The sequence below is a fragment of the Triturus cristatus genome, chromosome 6 (genome assembly GCF_964204655.1).
Source record: "Triturus cristatus chromosome 6, aTriCri1.1, whole genome shotgun sequence".
Taxonomy (NCBI): domain Eukaryota; kingdom Metazoa; phylum Chordata; class Amphibia; order Caudata; family Salamandridae; genus Triturus; species Triturus cristatus.
Window position 1 is genome coordinate 195,809,236 of NC_140589.1, and position 21,574 is coordinate 195,830,809.

Here is a 21,574-nt window from a genome sequence, read left to right on the forward strand (position 1 = left end):
ACCTCTGGCATTAAATGCTGCCGAACGTGCTCAGTGGAAGCTCTATCAGCTATTGGTGAGGAAAAGGGGTCCCCCAGGGTAAGCTTAGTGGGTCCTGAGAGTATGGACAGAGGGATTCAACTGGGTTCAGCAAGGCGTAGAAGCAGAACATGTCCCCACTGCTGTAGGCCAGGTCTATGTTCTATTGCCCCAAGCAGGGAAGTCCATCATGCTGTCTCCACCTCCTGCCAGGAAGCTGGGCCAGAGAGGACAGAACTCGTTTGGGCTGACCTGAGAGACTTTTGCCACAAGAGAACAAAATAAAATATGGTATAAATATTGGGGCCTAGACCACAGAACTTTAGATTTCTGCTGGACTAAGGAACCTGCGAGGAAGAAGAGCTGGAAGAGCTGCTAGGAGTAATACTGCCCCTTTGCTGTGTGCTTTGCTGGATTGGCTTGCAGTTGCTTCTTCTGCCTTGGGCAGGGAAAGGACTGGACTGTTCTTTCTGCATCCAGAGTATCTCCAAGGGCTTAATGTAGTGCTTGCCTACTACTGGTAGCCTCAGGGAAATCAAAGACTTCGACATCTTCCGGGTACTGACTTCTTTAACTGGATGTTTCAGCTGCCACAGAGGAAAAAGGTAACCTGATGCCATCAAAGACGCCGCTGCCTGCACCGCTGTATGAGGGCACCGCAAGTCGCACCTCTGTACTTCACACCACAGCCCCAACGCCTGTTGACACTGGTGCTCCTGACGTTAAACTCACAGAGTTTGATCTGCAACGCCTGTGACTTCCAAGAGCCTGACGACTCCTGCACGGACCTCCAGAACCAACGTCTGCTGATGCCGGCTCTTCGGAGCTCAACAAGATGTTGCCGATGCCCTGCATTTCTAAAGCAACTGTTTTGCCAGTCTTCCCGACACCGTAGCTAACCTACGATGCCACGGTCAGCCAGAATTGTTTGGATTTGTTGTTCACAACGCCGTGATAACCCTGGATGGAGCTATTGACTCCAGGAATTGTATTTTAAGTCTATTTTTGATTATTGATATTGGTTGTTTGGTGGATTTTTATCGTTTGTGGTCTTGTTTGCACAGATAAAATATTGGTTATTTTTCTAAAACTGGTGTGGTGTCCTTTTGTAATGTTTTAACTATATTACTGTTGGTTATGTGCAAATGCTTTACACTCTGCCTCTGATAAAAGCCTGTTTGCTTGTGTCAAGCTAGCAAGGGGGTGAGCAGGGGTTATTTCAGTAGTCTATCCCCCTTATCCTGACTAGGAAGAAGGGTCCCTACTTGGACCGGGTAACAACCTGCCAACTAGCAACGGCCATTTCTAACACTCACTGAATATAAATTTGCAGCTAGGAGTTTGCTGTGGTCAAAGCTCACAGTTACTTTAACTCCGCCCTTTGCGTTGCTCAATATAAGCCCCTTATCAAGCACTTCATAGGCGTTGTCATCATCTCCTCTTACATGGCACTTTGCACTTTTTAATCGCAGACCCTTTTCTTCCTAACTAATTGTTACTTAAGCGCCGGCCTAGCTTAGAACAATCGAGTGGTTCACCTATAAAATTTTGCTGCTACTTCTCCAATACTGTACATTGCATTTTGTCTGAATCAATGAGCCTTCCAAACTTGTTGATTATTTCCACTTGTTTGCAACCCCTAAACATACTATTTTGTAGGAGTGAACATCCGACTCTATGTGCCTTTTATTAGCAGATAAAAGTAGTTGCTTTTATTGCATGTTGCACTTTGTATTTATTAGACACAGGTGGCCTATGGTTCTGTTTATTGCTATAAGGTCGAGAGCTACAAGTCCTGTTTTCCCAGCCAATTCACGTGTTTATTATATGCATTAACATAGCGTTAAATTGCTAAAATGTGTGCAATTTAGAACTTTTTTAATTCTGTATATATGTTTGTTAATTGTAATGGTTTTAATTAACCACACAATAAACTTTTTTTACAATTCTTACGACACCAAACTCAAAACTCCTAACTGCTCCCAACTGAAAGTTATCACTATTAAATTTAATAAGTTAACCCAATTTTATCCTATAGGAGAGACAGGCCAACCAGTAGTGAAAAAATGAATTGAAGAATATTTGACTAACAGGACGTGAAAGTTAAAAGTACATGTCCAGATTTTTAAATACACTGCACAATGCATTGTCTACTGTTTAGGGCCTTCCCTAAGGGTGACTTAATTGCATTTAAAAGGAAAGTTTGGACCAGGCAAAAAGTGTATTTTTTCAGGCCAAACAGGCAGTTTTAAACTGCACACATTAGCTGCAATGGCACACCTATGACATGTTTGAAGGGCTACTTAAGTGGGTGTCACAATCAATGCTGAAGGACCACTAGTAGCATTTAATTAACAGGCCCTGGATATATATACAGTACCACTTTACTAGGGACTTACAAGTAAATTAAATGTGCTCATTGCACAAGCACTTTAGCACTGGTTAGCAGTGGTAAAGTGCATAGAGTCCTAAAGGCCAACACAGATGGGTTCAGAAAACAGGTGGGTGAAGGCAAAAGGTTTGGGCATGACCCTGGGAAACGGGCCAAGTCAAACACACTTCCATGCTCTTCTTAATGAATTACTTGTAGGGGTGCTATGTTTTGCATCTGCCTATTAACACCTTACAGTGGTCATAGTCAAATGTTTCTAAACTCCATGCAGCAATGTACTGCTGCATTAATTTGACCAGCACATTCTAATCCCCACAGACTTCTACATATTGAATGAACCATTTTCTGTAAATGTGGTTTTGTGATATATTTTCACTCATTTGTTCCCTTGCCTCTTGAAAAGCACTCTGTAATTTGTGTTCAAGGTGCACTTTCTACTTTGTATTACAGATTCCTGTGAGCAGTAATGTATAATATTTTGTAGGCCCCGACCAGAGGTGTTTTGATTATCACTTTCAATATGCAAAAACCCTGAATTTATTCACTTACTGTAGAGGCCTTGAGCATACAGCAAATGTATTAAACATGTTTATGTTAATTATCTCATAGTATTTTTTGCTACTGTAAGTATAACCATACAATCAATGTCTTGGTTGTGTTTAATTATTTTGTAATATTTTCTGGTATTTTAAGCATACATTTGTTTTATTGAGCATATATTAGCTTCAATTTGTTCTTAGCCTCCTCAAAGCTTTCAGTATGTTTGGTTTGAAGAATCAATCCCTGACTGTGTTAAGTGTATAAGTGTATCAATACTTTGTGTAGTCAAGATAGACTTTGAGTGTGTTTAGGTATTCTGACTGTCATTATGAGTTTGGCACAGTGGTATCCCTGGATTAGGTACCCCTCCACAAGAATATGAGGCCAATGGTTCCTGTACGCAGAACTGCAAGTTGCAGGAGCATGAGATGTGGTTTTACAGGGCCCAATCCCACTGCACAGATCTACATGCATTGGCTGTGGGCATAGGCGGCGCCCAGGTCCCCCCCAACCACCTCAATCTCCACCAGGGAAACATGCTGTTATACCCATGCACAAGGATCAGATCTGCATGGTTACTCTCCACTTACAGAGGGTTGAGGTGTATATAACCCAGTTAAAATCAAGCGACACAGTCAATTAAAATGAAATGTCTCATGTTACACCATACGGGTATGAGCCTAAGAGAAATTAATTTGTGCTTCAGCTCGTAGAGTTAGCTACTTGTATCTCTTTACAGAGAGAGTCTGGCTGCTTTCTTGGCCACTGTCCCACTTTCAGAATAACAGTGGACAGAAAATCACTCAAAACATCTTGTAAGTTTACATACTAACTTGTTATAACATCCACAGTATCTGCAGACTGGTGACTCAAAACCTCTGTACAAATAAAATTACACATAAATATTATATATCAACAAAAGCAGAGCCTACATTCAAGTTGGTGTCTGTTACAAAGATTAGCATTCTATTTGTTAAGGAATTCCACATAACATGGATCAAGGAATCTCTAAATATGCCACTATAGGAGATTATTACAGATATAATCGTACACTTATGATACACTTGTTCCTATAGGTGATACCTACAGCACTCAACAACTTCCTTCCATGGACCATACTGATTGATCAGCCCAGCTTGCTGTAGGTATTAAACAGACGTATGCTGCAGCATGTGCAGCAGTACAGACATTTTCCAGACTCTGAATTCCATGTGTGTAGAAAAGTGCCCTTTTTGTATGGTCACCTCCACACTTTTTTCCCCAGTGCGGATTGTTATGACTCTGAAAATATCCAGGCCCCAGCCCCAGGTTTCTCTACCTGCAATATGATGCAGGTGAATTGGTTATCCCAATTGGCAAGTACTTGAATCCCCTGATAAGTCCCTGGTAGGTGGTGCCAGTTGTACATAGGGCATGGGAGTTAAAGGGGTCACCAGAACTTGAAACACTGATGGTACCACCCTGAAAAACCTAAGTAAAGCGATGAGAGCAGTCCTGCCATTGCAGACTGCATGAGTAGTGCAAACTGCTCAAACTCGACTTTGCCCTCACCATGAGTGCCAAGGTCACAGCACTATTTTTAATGTATGTCATTCCCCCTAAAGTAGGCCTCCTAAGCCCAGGAGGCAGGGTGCATAATATTAAAGGTGTAGACATATAAGTGCAAGCTTATATGTCCATATAGTAGTATCCTCCCATTAAGGGATACGATAAGTGTTCAGTGAGCCATAGGATAACATGGGCTGGCACCCGGTCATCCCGAAGCTGGCAGCTCCATTATGGTCCCACTGAAAAATGTCATGTTTGGTATCAAACAACTTGTCTCATCAAATCCAACTTTTCCCAAAGTCAGATTTAAGGTGACATGTACCCAGGTCGCTACCATAGAGGTTGCTCACCTGGTTGCCTTAACCTTTCCTGTGAGTTCTCTGAGAGCCTGCAGCTAATGCTGCCAAGACAGGAATCTGATCCACTACCAGGATGTAGCAATATTCCCAGGAGTCAGAAACAAAGACCTGCCTGGGAAGGAGGTGTCACCTCTCTCCCTGACAGGATAGCTAGTGAAGTGGCACATCAAGGCAGTGAGCTTCAAACCTTCCACCACCTCTGATATGCAAACAGGCTTCCTCCCAAAGGAGGAAATAGCCAACCTCCTGCCCCAGACACATTTGGACCTGGGCAGGCAGGAAAATTAGGTAATCAGAAGGTGTGCACCTTCAAAAGGCTAGCCACATCCCTAGGATGAGCTACCTGGTCTGTACAGCCAAGGAAGGTGTCTACCATTTTTAAAAGTGGCAGAATAGAGGCTTCTGGGTAGAAAAAGTGCCAACCTCCACAGGAAGTGGTCGCTTCAGGGGCGAATCAGCCGCTGGGGCTAGTAGCCCATTGAGTACCAGCACGCCCACTCCTAACGACTCTAAATCTAGGATGTAAGGGGCTCCCCTAACACCAGAAACTCAGATCTGAATCGACTTGCAATCAAGGACCAAGAAGAGACCTGAGTCTGCGACTTCAGGACCTGCACAAAGAAAAGGAGCGATAACCTGCCCCTGGTGCAACAACCTTGCAACTGCACCACGTTTCGTCCTGGACCAGAGACTGATTCTAGTGGAAAGAGGAATCCCTCTTAGAGTTAAAAGCAACTCTAGAACTTCTTTGGACTAGAGTTACTAGTCTCCTGCAGCCTACAGGTACAGATTGCTGCTGCAAAGGCTTGTTGGTGGTCTGTCTGGCTACCACTACCTTTGTTCGATGCTGTGCCTCGAAGGAAACCTGCAACACCTTTAGCCCAATGCCTCAGTGGCTCAGTTGTCGAGATTTTGGACTAGTTTCCTTCCCAGCACCATCCAAGTGGTAAAACCAGCAAACCAGAGGCTCCTGCTTCTGCCCCAGGGACAGCGAGGACAACTCTGTACCTGGGCCCCACAATCCTGGTAAAATTAAACTGACTGTCGTGGCCTGGTCTTGGGACCCGCATCACCTTAACACCCACTGTTTTCTACTGAACTCGACCTGTAAGTAACCAATTGTCACTAGTGTTTTTCCCCATTGATCGCAATGTAAAAGTTTTACAATATTGAAAAATATATGACTCCGGTTATACTCATCCGATTGTCTTCATTTTAGTGTCTAAATTTATTTACAAACCTGCTTTATTTTTTGAAATTTGTGTCAGATTTCTTTCAAGTTGAGCAAATTCCTCATACTCCATGTTGGTGCTATGAAATTCTTAACACATGTTACTCTAGTAAAGCCTGTGTGCCACACTGAGCTAGGGATTTATTAGAATGAATTCAAAGGACCTATTTGGGGTATTGTGGGAGTATTGCATAGTGAGGCCTAACCAGCCTCACTACAAATGACTTCCCTTTCTAACAATGTGCATGCTACCTATATAAATATGGAAGGCCAGGGAAATTTCTAATCTTACTGAAGAACACGCCTTACTGTTTGGACCTTTGTGAACTCATATTAAGCCATATAAGCCCAGGTACACATGCCAAGGAGAGAATTCTGGCACGAAATATTGATTTAAGACTCTAAAGGCATGTCAGTAAAAGCTGAGCAGCTTAGGGAAATGTGACTAAACTCTGGGCATGTTTGACCAGTACTCATGTACTCATTCCACATATGATAACACGAGAGGAAGCAGATTACTGAGTATGCTCATCAAATGCTCCTCAGCTTCAGAAATCAGACATACACAGAAAATGCTGCAGCCAGATGGGTGTTGTAGAAAACTGGAGTATTACTTAAAGGAGGGTGGGAACCTACCTCAAATGTTAATCACTGTCCTTGTCAGGGGGAAACACAAAAGTCCCTAAATAAACCTGTACTCCACCCTCTGGTAGTTTGGCACAAAAGCAGTTAGGCTTAGGCAACATGTGAATTATTTATGCAGTACGCAAACAGCAATAAAGTGAAAACACAACACAAGAAAATTCCAAACTAATTAAGAAAAATAGAGTAAATTTTAAGCACCAATTATGGTCATCTGGTTGCACTAGACTGGAACAAACTCAAACGTTAAGGCTGACCGTGGTGGAGCACAGGTGGGATACAGGTACCAGGTTTGTCCCTGTGAAGTTTTACCTTCGGACTCTAAGATGGAAGTCAAAAATCCTCAGCGGGGCAAAATAGCAGGCTGTGGCTGAAGAGTTCTCTTCGTGGTTGAATACCGGCTGGATGAGGTCTCCCTGAAGTAGTTGACGGGAAAGGTCAGAGCAGGAGAAATTTGAATTTCTATATTTTATGCCTTTGTGCGTGAATATTTCTAGGTTTGGACTTAGTCACTTTTTTGGAGCTCGGGTTCCTCCAGGAGGCCAGACACCTTCTCCACAAATCCCACTGGTTCAGATTTGCTGCTGATGCAAAGAATGTAGTGGGAGCACAAAATCAGTCTAAATTTACTCTAAAAATATATTTTAAACCTACATTTTGTTAGTAACCAAAACGAAGAAAAATTATTCAAAAGTGTAAATTACTCAGAAGTGGATAGTCCTCAGGCGCTTCAGTTTTGGGGGGATATTTAGGTTACACTTTTGCATTCAGTTTACATGTTGATTTTATGAAGGGCCAAAAAGAAGTAAACTTACTCAAAAGTCAATAACTCAAAACTGTAAGTGGCCTTTTTGAATCAGGCCCTGGAGGACTATATCATGAATATGGAACTGCACTACAGAGCCTAACTGTTCCATCAGCCAAATGCATTTTCCTGCATCTTCAAGAATACATCATTCTGGGTTATAATGCCACAGAGTGATTATTGTACAATCAAATTCTACTGGCAGCAGACAGATTGCAAGAAAAATGCATGTTGAGGTAATCCACTTCCAAATTTTTGTTAACTCACACTCAGCACAATAAAAAGCCCAAAACAATTTAGAAAAATGTAATAAGCAAAGAGGCACCACAATGAGTAAAATCAGATTGGTGGAAGTGAATAAGAATATTTTCTGAAATAGGGCACAGCAAAAAGCTGATGCTGGTGTTGCTCTCTTAAAGTCAGATATGTCGTCATTGATCTCCTGTAGAAGCTTTCGGTGTTGGTGCTTAAAACTATGAGCAGGACATTGCAGACCTCCGAAGGTGCTTTACTGTTGGGTTATGGTTACCTCCAAAACCGGTCCTAGGATGCTTGTTTCCGCTCCATGGAAGACCTGGCTTGGCAGTTCGGGCTGAACTATTCCCATGAGGAATTGGTTCAAGACTGATTTGTATATGGCTGGGTCTGAACTGGGGTGGCGAAGTGAGCTAAAGAATGATGATGGATTCAAACCAGATCTGTGACTGGGGGTGAATGTCTGAAACGTTTCAACGCTCCGTCCATCATCTCCTTGTGTTTGCTTTGTTGGCGCCGATAACTCTGTGCATAAAAGCATTGGCCTGTCTTATCTTTTCATGTGCAGAGTTCTCCACCATCATAAATTTACTATTAACGTAGTGCAGTTTGTGAATACAAAAATAAAACTTTAAACTTAAAACAAAAGTGTAAGTTTACCTTTGTGAATCAGGCCTGCAGTCTCTGGAGCATTAGAAAAACTAGTTCTGCTTACTCTTAGGCAGCACAAAGTATATTTGCATAATGTCATTATCCACTAAAGTTATCAAAAAATTATATGAGGTTGCCAAGGTACGACAGAACCCATCCCAAGCATGTTTGGGGAATCACCAAACTAACAAAATCACATCCTCTGTTCAATCACTTTATACATTAATGTTATTCTCTAAATGTCAAACTAAAGAACAAGTTACTTACCTTTGGTAACAATATATCTGTAAGAGACATAGATTAGTTATAGATTCCTTACCTTGTGAATTACCCCCAGGTGTCAGACTGGATCCAGCGAATTGTTTCATCAGCAGGACCCCTGCGCGTCGAAAGGTGGCGTCCGTCGGGTCTGCGTTCGTTGTTGGCGTCGTGGTCACCGGGATGATGTCGCGGCTGCTACTTAGATGCCGCCCTCGTGCGCTGACGTCAGTTCTGTACACGACTTTCCACACCAGAAGTGCAGAGCCATGCAAGACACTGACCACTGGTGCACAAAACTAGGGCACTGAAAGGACATCCTTAACCCTAAAGTCAGTTTGCAGAACGGGGAGGATGGGTGGGGCAGTAAGGAATCTATAACTAATTTATGTCTCTTATAGATATATCGTTACTGAAGGTAAGTAACTTGTTCATCTGAAAGAGACAAATAGTTATAGATTCCTTACCTTGTGAATAGATACCCAGCAATACCAACCCCGGAGGTGGGTCTGTGAACCAAGTTCACACCAGAAAGTCCTGGAGAACAGACCGGCCAAAAAAGCTGCCTCTCCTGACTTGACTGTCCAGGCAATAGTGATTCGTGAATGAGTGCAGAGATGCCCACGTTGCTGCCTGACAGATGTCATTGAGGGGGACTCCCTGTCCCAAAGCAGTGGTAGCTGCTGTCACACTGGTGGAATGGCCACGTGCCCCACAGGAGGCTCCTTCTTTGCCCAAGAATAGCAAGCTTTAATACACAAAATGACCCATCTAGAGATGGTCCGTTTGTGTACGGCACAACCTTTTTTAGCGTCCACGTAGCCAACAAAGAGTTGGTCATCCATACGGAATTGCTTTGTGCGATCCAAGTAAAAGGAAAGTGCACGTTTTGGATCCAGGCGATGGAGCCTCTTTTCCTCCTTAGAAGGATGTGGAGGCGGAAAGAAGGTGGGCAAAGTGATGGTCTGACCATAGTGGAAAGAAGTAACCACTTTGGGAAGAAAGGATGGACGAGTTTAAAGGACAACCTTGACCGGATGAACAGCCAGAAAAGGAGGTTTTGAAGAAAGGTCAGAAGCCTAAGAGGATAGTTATGTAGCGACTCAAAGGGAGTGCACATAAGATAGGTTAGAACTAGGCTCAAGTCCCACTGGGGCATTATGAAGGGAACAGGAGGAAAAAGATGAGTAATGCCGTTAAGAAAGTGCTTTACAACAGGGGCCTTGAAAAGAGAAGGTTGATCAGGAAGCCTAAGAAAGGCTGAAATTGCCGAGAAGTAGCCCTTTAGAGTTCCCAGAGCAGAGCCTTGCTGGGTCAAAGAAAGGAGGAACAAGAGAACCTCAGAAAGAGGGGCAGAAAGGGGATCCTCAGTCTTTGCTGTGCACCATGCCACAAATTTGTTCCAGCTGCAGGCGTATACCGTCTTAGTGGAGGGACGCCTGGCTGCCAAGATAACATCACAGACTTCAAGAGGAAGGTCAAAGGCCGTCAACTGTTGCCGCTCAATCTCCATGCAAGGAGGTGGAGACTGGACAGGTACGGGTGGAGGACAGTCCCCTGCTGCTGCGACAGAAGTTCCTCCCGAAGAGGCAGTCAGATCGGCGGATCAAAGGCCATGTGTAGCAGCACGGGATACCAAACTCTTCATGCCCAATCCGGAGCCACCATGATGACTTGGGCCCAGTCGCGCTTGATGTTCTTCAGCACTCTGGGCAGAAGTGGTATAGGCGGAAAGGCATATAGAAGACCGTAATTCCACTCGTGACGAAAAGCGTTGCCTAGCGAGTGCCGCCTTGGAAATTCCAACACACAGAATTGCTGACATTGCGCGTTCTCTTCGATGGCAAATAGATCTAACGAAGGCTCTTCGCACTGCTGAAAGGGACCTTTGCACCACCTCCGAGTGAAGACACTATTCGTGATCCATCATGCACATGCGGATGAGTTAATCCGCCCTAGCGTTCAGAGAACCTGCCAGGTGTTGAACCACCAGGGATATGCCCTGATGTTCCAGCTATGTCCAGAGACAGAGAGCCTCTTGACATAGGGTCCATGACCCCACCCTGTTTGTTACAGTACCACATGGCGGTGGTGCTGTCCGTGAACACCTGCACTACTCTTTCCTGGATAGAGGGAAAGAATGCTTTAAGTGCAAGATGAATCATGCGAAGCTCCAGAAGGTTGATGTGGAGCCCGGACTCTCCCTGAGACCAGAGGCCTCTGATCTCCGCCTTTCCCATCCGAGAAGTAATGCATCGGTCACCACTGTGAACTCTGGTTGGCGAAGGGAGAGGGATCTGCCGTTGACCCAATCCAAGTTTGTTAGACACCACTGCAATTGCCCTCCGAGATCTGAATGCAATCGTACAGGATCCCCTGATGCTGTGCCCACTGGAACTTCAGGTCCCACTGCAGAGCCCGCATATGCCATCTGGCATGATCCACAAGCAGGATGCAGGAGGCCATCAGGCCTAGTAGCCACAGGGTCACCCTGACCGAAACCCGGAATAGAGGCTGAAAGATCGGAATCATAGCCGGAATATCCCGGACTCGAGACTCGGGAGAATAGACCCGAAACTGCGTCATGTTCACAACCGCTCCAATGAAGAGGTACTTCTGAGAGGGAGTTAGGTGTGACTTCGGCAAGTTGATAGAGAACCCCAGCGAATGCAGGAGATCCACCATAGTCTGGAGATGGGAGAAGACAGCCTGGGGCAAGCCTGCCTTCAACAGCCAGTCGTCGAGATAGGGGAGACTGGAACCCCTGATCTGCGCAGATGAGCTGTGACCACCTCCATCACCTTTGTGAACACCCGAGGGGCAGTGAGATCAAAGGGGATCACAGTAAACTGAAAGTGCTCGTGGCCTACCTTGAACCGCAAGTAGCGCCAGTGGGCCGGCAGTACGGGGATGTGAAAATAGGCCTCCTGCAAGTCCAACGCTACCATCTCGCCTCCAGGGTCGAGGGCAGAAAGGACCTGAGCTAGCATCAACATTTTCAACTTCTCCTTCTGGAGGAAGCGGTTGACGTCCCTGATGTCCAAGATAAGACGCAGGCCTTTGTCCTTATTGGGTACCAGAAAGTAGTGGGAATAGCAACCACAACCTACTTCGGGGGCAGGAACTCGCTCAATGGCACCCCTCAATATACACTTGTACACCGTATGCCTTGGGATACGTATAATACAATAGGTACAATATATTTCGGCACCCTTTTAAACATTTCAAAATGGCCACCATTTGATTTCAAACGACTTGTAGCTTCATAGTTGGTCTTCTTTCGATGTCTATGCATCGTGGGGGAAGAGCAGGCATATATACGGCATGTACAAACATTACAATTGTGTCCCGCACTCGGAGCGCACAAGAAAACGACGTTGAGATATTTTGCACCTGAAATTACAGTAAGAACTAGATAGTCAAACGCATTTGGCAGGAAATCCAGTGTGTGTGAGAAAGAAGTGGGCCTATGGTTGAGCATGGTTGGTTTCTAATACTTGGATTAGATGGGCAATCGCAGTAATCGATATATGGTTAGTCGGTCATGCCCGCTCACCCCAGTGAATAGTTGTGTTGGTGTCTTAACATTAAAATGCGAGTTTACCCTGGGGATCACTTAATGACAAACTTGACTCCAGAATTATAGCTCTAAGGGTACGTTTGAGTACTCTGTAGTCACTCACACTGATACGTGTATATAGTTATAGGGTTAGTAAGAGATACAATATTACAATGCCACTAAGGTAGGCATATGGACTTGAAGCTTTATACAATGATTTATTAGTTTCTATGTATCAAAGTGATTGCAACAATGTCACAATGCCCATTTCTCATTATTAACTTACCGATTGACTTGCTACTGTTAGAGTAGGAGTCCGCCTCCTAGACAAGTGTATACAGTGTGTGTGCCTTTAATTGACGTGGCACTAAGAGGCTTTTTACCACTACAGTATATAATTTTGGGCTGTCTTAAGATATGAGACCAAATGTTTTGGTATTGTGTGAAGAGTATGTAAAGTACTATGGCAAGATTGAGACATACGTGAAGGTGAACAATGTCAATGATTATGTATCTACAGAGCTACTGAGACATCCCCGTTCTGATTTCGCTTTGTTGTAGTTGGAGATTTGGGGACATACTGGTAGCCCCCCGATAGATACACGGCAATGCTTAAATGTCGTAAGAAACAGAACCCCTTTGTGGGTCGGAATTATCACCACAAACAAAGTGGGTTTCTCTTTAATAACAGCAAAACATTGGATATTACATTGTTAAGTGGACAAACATGCCAAATTATTGTCTATCCCTATTTTTTATATTTTTAGAGAATACATCTCAGAAGATATAGGTATTTATAATGTGTTCTTTTGACTCACCGTTTGGGCTATAGAGGGACCACAAATAGTCTATTGTGTGAATTTTTTTAATTCACGCCACATACTCACGGACAACGATAATGATCACCACGGTCACATCCTCTCATTTGTAATTCACGAGAATTTAGAAACGAGACAAGTTGTTGCACACAGCTTTAGCTCATACACGTTTCCTTTCACTCCATCTCTTTTCAGTACTCTGGATAATTTTATCAGTTTTTGATTGGGATTTCTAATTTCTACCGCTGATTCATTCCACCTGGTGCTTTTTCATGCATATCTTTTCGAAAATATGGATTGTTACGGTTCACTCTTTTGTTGGTTTTGGATATGTTAGTATATGTACATCTGATATTGTGTAAGGTGGCACATTCTTATGTTTTGTTTGTTTTGTACAGCCTTGATAAAGTCGCGGGACGAATACCCATGTATGCGATGAAACACTTGTCGACTGTCTAAAGACCCTGAGATTAAAAGAAACAAGCAAAGGATTAACTGACTTGTATGTTATTTGTGCTTACACTCCTTTATTTGAAAAATATGTGAGACACTGTCAACGTGTGCTGGGGATCTCAATGTATATGCATATAGTTGTCCTTGGCCACTAGTTTTGGGGAGGTCAGTGGTAATCCTTACCCTGCAGCACCGTCACAAAAGATTAGTCTGGAAGGGGAGGGAGTAACCCCTTTGGACTATTTGCAAAACCCACCTGTCTGACGTGATGGTGTGCCAGTGGGGGAGGTGATGGCGAATCCTGTCACCCACTGGCGATGGCCCTGAAAGGTCGGACTAGGAGGGTTTGGAGGCTGCTGCAGAGGGGGCGGTGGTGGACTGGCACGTTCGCTGGCCCCCAGACCCACGATGGTGGGTCCCACATCCCCGGACATGCAGGGGCTGAACAGCTTGCGCTGGCCTGTGGCTTTGGGCAGAACATGGTAGGGTAATCCTTCCGTAGCCACGAAAGGGGCAAAAAGCAGACGGCGCAGGGTGGGTTGAGAGGCCCAGGGACTTGGCCATAGCCCGAGAGTCCTTGAAGCATGCTAGCGCGTTGTCTGCCTTGTCACCAAACAGGCGACGGCCATCAAAGGGCATGCCCATAAGGGTAGCTTGGACATCCCTCGTAAAGCCAGTTGACCTCAGACCAGCGTAGTGTCGAAGGGCTACCAACGTTGAAATCGTCCTGCCTAGCGAGTCAGCTGTGTCCAGCCCACACCTGATGGTAAACTTGGTTGAGTCTCTATCCTTGGCGACTGTATGTGAGAGCAAGGCCTGGGCCTCCTCCAGGCAGTGGGGCAGCACCTGCGCTAGGATGTATGTCGTTACAACGCACACTTTTACAACGCATGCACTTACAACGCATTTTTTACAACGCAAAATCCATTAAACCGCACTCCATTACAACGCATGACACTACAACGCATTTTTAAAAACTACCTTTACAACACATTCCATTACAACGCATACTACCTTTACAACGCATACCATTACAACGCATAATATAAAATTGCATTTAAGGTAAGTATTAGATAGTATAGGGGTAAAAATTACTATTCTAACTCCAGGGGGTGCAACAGTAGGGTAAGTGTTGGATAGTATAGGGGTAAAAATTACTATTCTAACTCCAGGGGGTGCAACAGTAGGGTAAGTGTTGGATAGTATAGGGGTAAAAATTACTATTCTAACTCCAGGGGGTGCAACAGTAGGGAAAGTGTTGGATAGTATAGGGGTAAAAATTACTATTCTAACTCCAGGGGGTGCAACAGTAGGGTAAGTGTTGGATAGTATAGGGGTAAAAATTACTATTCTAACTCCAGGGGGTGCAACAGTAGGGAAAGTGTTGGATAGTATAGGGGTAAAAATTACTATTCTAACTCCAGGGGGTGCACCAGTAGGGTAAGTGTTGGATAGTACCGCTGACCGCTCAGCCCTCCACAGGGCTTGGTCGCCCCACTCACTGCTGCTGCTCCTGCCTGCCTCTGCCGCCTCCTGCCTGCAGATTCCTTCGCTCGCTGCCCGCTGCTCCTGGGAATTTCCCGCTGCTCCTGGGAATTTCCCGCTGCCCGCTGCTTCTTGGAATTTCCCGCCGCTGCCTCCCTGCGGCCCCGCCCCCCTGTGATTCCATTCGCCGCCCCGCTCTTGCCACCCAGCTGCTCCTCCCTCCCGGCTCCTTACTTATGACGCCCCCAGAGCGACCGCGCAGCGGACGCGCGCAGCGGGAGTGCCGATTGAGCGCCGAAGGTGCGCCAAAGGTAAGCCCGTCTGCGCCCGTCCGCGCCTGGTCCGCGCCCAGCGCCAGACCCCCTGGTCCTCGCCCTCGCCAGCACACCCTGCACATCTACGACGCCAAAACCCTCCACGCACTCAATGCCGGCCGAAACACCTCCTGCTACCGAGCCACCCCGAGACACACCCATGGACCCTTCACCTGCCTTACCTGCCGCTTCACCAGCCTCCGACCCAACACCGCACCTGCTAAACCGAGCCCCAGCAACAAACACCTGATGTGCATCTTGCTCAACACCCGCTCCGTTCACAGGCATGCCGTCGAACTCTGGAACCTCCTCGACTCGACAGCACCAGACATCGCCTTCCTGACGGAAACCTGGATGAACGCCTCCTCAGCGCCCGACGTCGCCATCGCCGTCCCGGAAGGCTACAAAATCACCAGGAAGGACCGCGTCAACCAGACAGGAGGAGGCATCGCCATCATCCACAAGAACACCATCCGCATCACGACCAACTCCGATGACACCTTCACCTCCGCCGAACACCTCCACTTCCAGATACACACCGACCCCAAGACCACGCTCAGAGGCACCCTCGTCTACAGACCACCGGGACCACGCACACAGTTCAGCGAAGACATCACAGACTTCATCAGCCCATACGCCATCAATTCCACCGACTACATCCTCCTGGGTGACCTCAACTTCCACCTGGAGGACAACAAGGACCGCAACACCACTGCTCTGCTGGACAACCTGGCCAACCTCGGACTCAAGCAACTGGTAACCACCCCCACCCACTACGCCGGCCACACGCTTGACCCAGTCTTCTCATCCAGCAAATACGTCACCTTCAGCCACTCCACCAATCTCCAGTGGACTGACCACAGCTGCGTCCACTTCAGCTTCAGTAAAACGACGACCCACCACCACCCTCAACAAGCCCCCCGCAGGAGCTGGAACAAGATCACCGGCGACCAGCTCACCACCTTCCTCAGCCAGAACCCCCCTACCAGCTCAACGGACCCCAACAAAGCCGCCAACAACCTCACACAGTGGATCACCAACTGCGCAGACGCCCTCGCACCACTGAAGAAGAACCCCCCCAGCAGACGCGGCAGCAAGAAAGCCTCCTGGTTCACCGACGAGCTCATCACCTCCAAGAAGAACTGCCGCTCCCTGGAGAACACCTGGCGCACCAACCAGACCACAGACAACATGACGGCCCTCAAACACGCCACCCGCAAACACCACCAACTGATCCGCGCCACAAAGAAGACAGCCTTCAAGGAACGACTGGACAACAACACCCACATCAGCAAGGAACTCTTCAGCATCGTCAAAGAGCTCTCCAACCCCGACGCCGGAAACAATGACATCACTCCCTCGCAAGACCTCTGCGACTCCCTCGCAGCCTTCTTCCACAACAAGATCGTCAACATTCACAACAGCTTCGGCCCACCAACCACGAACCCCACCACCGAACCGATGCCCCCCACCGCCACCCTCCGTACCTGGACCACAGTCAGCACCGAAGACACAACACGCACAATGAACACCATCCACTCCGGATCCCCTACGGACCCCTGCCCACACCATATCTTCAACACGGCCAACCACATCATCGCACCCCACCTCCGCGACATCATCAACGCCTCCTTCAACACCGCCACCTTCCCGGAGTGCTGGAAACACGCTGAGATCAGTGCCCTGCTGAAGAAACCAACTGCAGACCCCTCCGACCTCAAGAACTACCGCCCCATCTCGCTCCTCCCGTTTCCTGCCAAAGTCATCGAGAAGACCGTCAACAGACAGCTAGCCGCCTTCCTCGAGACCAACGGATCCCTCGACCACTCGCAATCCGGCTTCCGAGCCAACCACAGCACGGAGACCGCCCTCATCGCAGCCACAGACGACATCAGATCCCTAATGGACAACGGGGAAACTGCGGCCCTCATCCTCCTGGACCTCTCAGCAGCGTTCGACACTGTCTGCCACCGCACCCTGGTACAGCGCCTGAACAACACCGGCATCCAGGAGAAGGCCCTGGAGTGGATCACCTCATTCCTCGCCGGAAGAACCCAGAGAGTCCGCCTCCCCCCGTTCCGGTCAGCGGCCACCGAAGTCATCTGCGGCGTTCCACAAGGGTCATCGCTCAGCCCCACCCTCTTCAACGTCTACATGAGCCCCCTCGCAACCATCGCACGTCAACACAACCTCAAGATCATCACCTACGCCGACGACACCCAGCTGATCCTCTCCCTCACTAGCGACCCGGACGCCGCCAGAGCCAGCCTACATGAAGGGATGAAAGACGTCGCAGAATGGATGAAGAACAGCCGCCTGAAACTGAACTCAGACAAGACAGAGGTCCTCATCCTGGGATCATCACCCTCCGCCTGGGACGACTCCTGGTGGCCCCCCGCCCTGGGAGCCACCCCCAAGCCAACGGACCACGCACGCAACCTAGGCTTCATCCTGGACTCCTCCCTCTCGATGACCAGACAAGTCAACGCCGTCTCGTCTTCATGCTTCAACACCCTGCGCATGCTTCGAAAGATCTTCCGGTGGATCCCCACCGAGACCAGGAAGACGGTCACCCAGGCCCTCGTCACCAGTCGGCTGGACTATGGGAACGCCCTCTACGCCGGCACCGCCGCCAAACTCCAGAAGAAACTCCAACGGATCCAGAACGCCTCAGCATGACTCATCCTGGACATCCCCCGACACAGCCACATCTCTGGACACCTGAGAGACCTGCACTGGCTCCCCGTCAACAAAAGAATCACGTTCCGACTCCTCACCCACGCACACAAGGCCCTCCACGACCTGGGCCCCAAGTTCCTCAACAGCCGCCTGACCTTCCACAAGCCCACCCGCCAGCTCCGCTCCGCCAGCCTCGCACTTGCCACCGTCCCCCGCATCCGCAGAGCCACCGCCGGAGGAAGATCCTTCTCCTACCTGGCAGCCAAGACATGGAACTCCCTCCCCATCCACCTCCGGACAACGCAAGACCATCTCGCCTTCAGGAAGCAACTCAAGACCTGGCTGTTCGAGCAGTAGCGTTCCCCACCCCAGCGCCTTGAGACCCTCCGGGTGAGCAGTGCGCTATACAAATGCCTATGATTGATAGTATAGGGGTAACAATTACTATTCTAACTCCAGGGGGTGCAACAGTAGGGTAAGTGTTGGATAGTATAGGGGTAAAAATTACTATTCTAACTCCAGGGGGTGCAACAGTAGGGTAAGTGTTGGATAGTATAGGGGTAAAAATTACTATTCTAACTCCAGGGGGTGCAACAGTAGGGTAAGTGTTGGATAGTATAGGGGTAAAAATTACTATTCTAACTCCAGGGGGTGCAACAGTAGGGTAAGTGTTGGATAGTATAGGGGTAAAAATTGCTATTCTAACTCCAGGGGGTGCAACAGTAGGGTAAGTGTTGGATAGTATAGGGGTAAAAATTACTATTCTAACTCCAGGGGGTGCAACAGTAGGGTAAGTGTTGGATAGTATAGGGGTAAAAATTACTATTCTAACTCCAGGGGGTGCAACAGTAGGGTAAGTGTTGGATAGTATAGGGGTAAAAATTACTATTCTAACTCCAGGGGGTGCAACAGTAGGGTAAGTGTTGGATAGTATAGGGGTAAAAATTACTATTCTAACTCCAGGGGGTGCAACAGTAGGATAAGTGTTGGATAGTATAGGGGTAAAAATTACTATTCTAACTCCAGGGGGTGCAACAGTAGGGTAAGTGTTGGATAGTGTAGTGTAATATTATGCGTTGTAATGGTATGCGTTGTAAAGGTAGTATGCGTTGTAATGGAATGCGTTGTAAAGGTAGTTTTTAAAAATGCGTTGTAGTGTCATGCGTTGTAATGGAGTGCGTTGTAATGGATTTTGCGTTGTAAAAAATGCGTTGTAAGTGTAGTGCGTTGTAAAAGTTGCGTTGTAAAGGTTGTTCCCCCCTGCGCTACCGTATCCCACACAGAGTGGGTGTAACGGCCCAACAGACATGCGGTGTTTACCGACCGAAGTCCCAAGCTAGAGAAAGAAAACAGCTTCTTCCTAAGGTAGTCCAGCTTTTTGGATTCCCTATCAGGTGGTGCGTTAGGTAATGCACCTTTGGACGTTGAGGCTTGGACCACCAAGCTCTCAGGGGTGGGGTGTTGAGAGAGGAAAGTGGGGTTGCCCGGGCCGGGTGGTGTCATCGGGCAATCATCCTATCCACAGGAGTCCCTGTGTTGGGCCTGGACCAGGTGCTCAAAAGGATGTCGGTCAGGGCTTCATTAAACGGCAACAGGGGCTCCGGAGAGCTCACTGCTGGTTGAAGCACCTCTGTCAGGAGGTTAGACCTGACTGCCACCGTAGGTAGCTCGAGGTTGAGAGCCTCAGCTGCTCTACGCACCACCACTGCGTAAGACGCTCCCTCATCCGCAGCCATGGTTGGAGGAGAGACTATGCCAAGGTCTGGGGAGGTATCCAGATCACTGGCTTCCCCCAGCTCCTCTCTCCAGTCTGGGCCGTAATCCAACTGGTCAGTCAAAGGGTCTCCAGACCCTCCCAGTCCCCATCACCTTCCTCTGGTTGCCAATATGGCCTGAAAAAACCAGGGTAGAACAGGGGCACAAAAGTACCCATCGACGCCGAATCCAGCAATGGTCGACGTCGGTCGAGCTCCGTGTCTACATTGGGATGGAGGCCGAGGTCCACACCGGTTGGGGACACAATTGGCGTCGTCTGTTGATGTGGTGCCGGTGGAATCGACGCCAGTGGAGGTGTTATGAGGGTGACCGGCACCGATCCGGATCCAGGCCTGGATGCAAGGTGACCCTGCGGCGCTGGGGCCGAAGCTGCTGGCTTCAAAGGCCCAGGGCCCCCAGCTGAGTCTGCAGAGCACGAAGGCGCACCAGTGTAGTTGGGCTGCCCAAAGATGGCATGCATCGCTTTGTAGAAACTCTGAAACTGGACAGGGGCGCTCCGGGTCCCGGAAAGGGAGGGAAACTCAGAGCTGACCCAACAGGCTCCACACGCTGAGCCGCGGGAGGAGCACCACCCGCATCCCTCATCACGTCGGCCGACAGACGGGGAGAGGTCAAAGAGCGAAGATGCTTCTTCGTCTTCTTCTTGTGCTTCGACTGACCTGAGGAGTGTGAAGAGTTCAAAGAGGACTGGTGGTGGTGCCTCCGCAACTGGTTCCTCGACCTCCCACACGACCGGGACCTTGAACAAGGCGGGCCGACTGCTGGGCCTCGAGAAGCTTTCGGGACCGCTACCGCAAAGACTTCGGATTCATGGTACGGCAGTCGAATCACGACTTGGAGTCGTGGTCCTGTTCCAGGCAAAACAGGCACACGCGGTGCGGATCCGTCATCGACATCAACCGTCGGTAGGAGCCGAAAGCCTTGAAACTGGGCATCCCTATGCGCACCAGGAGTAGAGGACTCAAAACGGTGTAGACAAAAGTTGATCAAAAAAGTCAGTCAAAAAGTGGCTGGAGGTACAGCTCTCTCCGGGTCTGCGCTGGCTGGCGTGGAAAAAGAGAGAACTGACATCAGCATATGAGGGCGGCATCTAAGTAGCTGTGGCGACATCATCCCGGCGACCACGACGCCAATGACGAACGCGGAGCCAACCGATGCTACCTTTCGTCGTGCAGGGGTACTGCTGATGGAAAAATTCTCCGGATCCAGTCTGACACCGCGGGGTAATTCACAAGGTAAGTAATCTATAACTAATTTTCTCTTTCAGATACATAATTCTCTCTATTATCCCTCATTCACCTAATAAAAAAACATATTTTTCTTTGCCTGTAATGATCCCTAAAGAAATTCTCTCTTTTTCATTTCCTTTGGGATTCTCAGCCCCCTGCTGCGAGCTACCAACCAATATTTGTTTTTACTGACTTATAAGCATCTTTCTCACTTGGATCTACCTGCCTCTGACAAGCCTTGTTGGTTATTAGACCATTTCTACTTAATGACCACACAGTTGTTTCACATGGAGATGTTGATTCTCCAGAATGCAAACATGCTATGCTTACTGTCTAATAGAATCACTTGGCAAAACCAAAGGGATGATGGACAATGCAAGCACTCACCCCCAGTCAACTGATCTGGGTTTAATCCATCATCATTCTTTAGCTCACTCCTCCACCCCAGTTCAGACAAGGCCATATGCAAATCAGTCTGACCCTGTGCCTCATGGGAACAGTCCAGCCCGAACTGCCAAGCCATGTCTTCCCTGGACCGGAAACAAGCATCCTGGGACCGGTT

General features: G+C 47.9%; 1 protein-coding gene across 1 annotated transcript in view; it reads left to right on the plus strand.

Moving 5' to 3' along the window:
* Nucleotides 1-21,574, plus strand: part of LOC146816627 (cytochrome P450 2K4-like) — a 543,019-nt gene that overhangs the window by 489,697 nt on the left and 31,748 nt on the right. The window lies entirely within an intron of this gene.